General features: G+C 47.1%; 1 non-coding gene across 1 annotated transcript; it reads right to left on the bottom strand.

Annotated features, from left to right (window-relative positions):
* Window positions 1–584: 584 nt before the first annotated feature.
* Window positions 585–655, bottom strand: Trnag-gcc (transfer RNA glycine (anticodon GCC)). Its single transcript has one exon. It is a non-coding gene; the product is annotated as a tRNA-Gly (tRNA).
* Between the last annotated feature and the right edge of the window lie 1,346 nt (window positions 656–2,001).

Raw genomic sequence — 2,001 nt, 5'->3', positions numbered from 1 at the left:
TTGCATCGTGTGAGTCGACCCTTAGTGCTTTCTACACGTCGTGTTTGCAGGCATAATGCTGATACGTTTGACGACCTTGTGCGCGACATTGCCGTAGTGTCTCACGTTGCGATTCCGGCCCAGAGCTATTTATAGGGAGAGTATAGCCATTCTCTGATATTTTGTCGCCTCATTTGCCGCTTCTTTTGCCGCGCAATTGCGTGCTTATAACTGCGTCGTGAGTTGCGATGTGGCTATCTGGCATGCTAACAAAATCTGGCCTCTTCTTGTACATAGAGGACTAGCGAAGTGGTTTCAACAACGTTTTTATATGTGAGCTTTCCTCCCAATCGGGAGATAAGGCTATTTTGCTATTCTAAATGTTTGTTGGCCTGCAACGTTTTTTGCGATGAAAAGAGCTAAATATTCGTTCTCTCGAACTACAAATGGATGCGGTTCAGAACGCAGATTTTAGCACTACAAAAGATAAACGTGTGTAGGACGCTATACTATGCAGGTGACTGGCGTGCCGAGTACGAGTACCGCATCTGGAAGGGAGGCGTCACCGAAAAACGAGGTCCATGTGAAGCGTAAAGCTCCAAAAATGCGTCGGCCGGGAATCGAACCCGGGCCACCCGCGTGGCAGGCGAGTATTCTACCACTGAACCACCGACGCCCGATAGAACTTTGTTCCAACTGGTTTTGCTGAACTTGATATAAAACGCAGGATCGGGTTACATCGAGGTCAGTGTTTCCATTTTTAGCTCACGCCCGTCGGGCTACCGGTCTTCAGGTTGATGACCAGGCGTAGTGCGGAAAGATTTCATGAATGAATACCACGTACTGCTGCCGAGTTCAGTCATTTCAGGGGGCCACCGTAGGACACTACCACCACAGGACAGACAACGTTTCCGCTGGGATGAGCGGCATGTGATTGAGGAGTTCATTTATAACAGTTACTATACATGGACATTTTTCATCAAGACCGGCGCGCCAATTCGTAGATGGTAAACTGAAGATGGTTAAAAATTGTCCGGGTTGGTTCATGATGAAAACGAATAAAAACCCCCAGTGCAAGGGAAAAAATGAGACGAATATACGAAAAGACGGAAAGAAGAATGAGTATACTAATGCCCCAAGGGCCTCTCCTAATTCAATGCAATCTTCTTACAGCAGCGACCGAATAACTGATTTCCTCTTTCATAACCTTTGGAGTTATTAGTTGTCATACCCCTGAAACAAAAAATAGACAATCTCAGTGTGGAAGCAATGAGTACGTGAGCAGTGTACGTCATCGTGATATTGCATGGCTTCTGTTATGTTTTGCTCAACTTTTGCTGTGATTTATCACGCGGGAAATGTAGAAATACCAGATAACATTCAAAGCGTTGTGCAAATGAACTCCTTGAGGGTCAGAGGTTTGCTGAAGATGAGGTTTGCTAAACTTCCAAGCCTCCGGCAGACCGACGTAATACCGAAACATGGGGGATCACGTGACCGGGCAACTAGATGGGCGTGCACTTGCCGGTAGACGAGTCCCACGGCCCTCCGTGTATACAGCCACAGGGGTGACACAAACCCGCCATTGTTGTAACTACCCTCAAGCAGGTGTTCTTGGCAGAACTGCCATCTTATCCTGGTCCACGTCATAGAAAACGTCATTTTCAGCAAAAATGACAACACAGACGCCCAGACAACCATCAACGTCTCCAGGACATCCCAGTTTGGTCATAACGTCCAGGTCCATGATGGATGTCCACTTGATATCCCCTGGATGTCCCAAAATATCCATAAATATCCTGGATTTAACCAGTGCTGACGTTCCGAGCTGGACGTCCCTTGGACGTCCTGTGGGTGTATAATATCAGACGTGTTGTGATACAGCCAATTAGGCAAACAGCTTTCATAACAACGAAGGTGTGGTGCACTCTGGTCGCAACCAATAACTACATGCGTAAAATAACATTGCGCAAGATTTTGATGCGGGATCTTAGGTGGTGGTGGTGGTGTGTGGTGAAAGGG

Source organism: Ornithodoros turicata, unplaced genomic scaffold, assembly GCF_037126465.1.
Source record: "Ornithodoros turicata isolate Travis unplaced genomic scaffold, ASM3712646v1 Chromosome12, whole genome shotgun sequence".
In the NCBI taxonomy this organism is placed as follows: domain Eukaryota; kingdom Metazoa; phylum Arthropoda; class Arachnida; order Ixodida; family Argasidae; genus Ornithodoros; species Ornithodoros turicata.
Note: the sequence above shows the minus strand (reverse complement) of the source record. Positions and strands in the feature narration are given on the sequence as shown.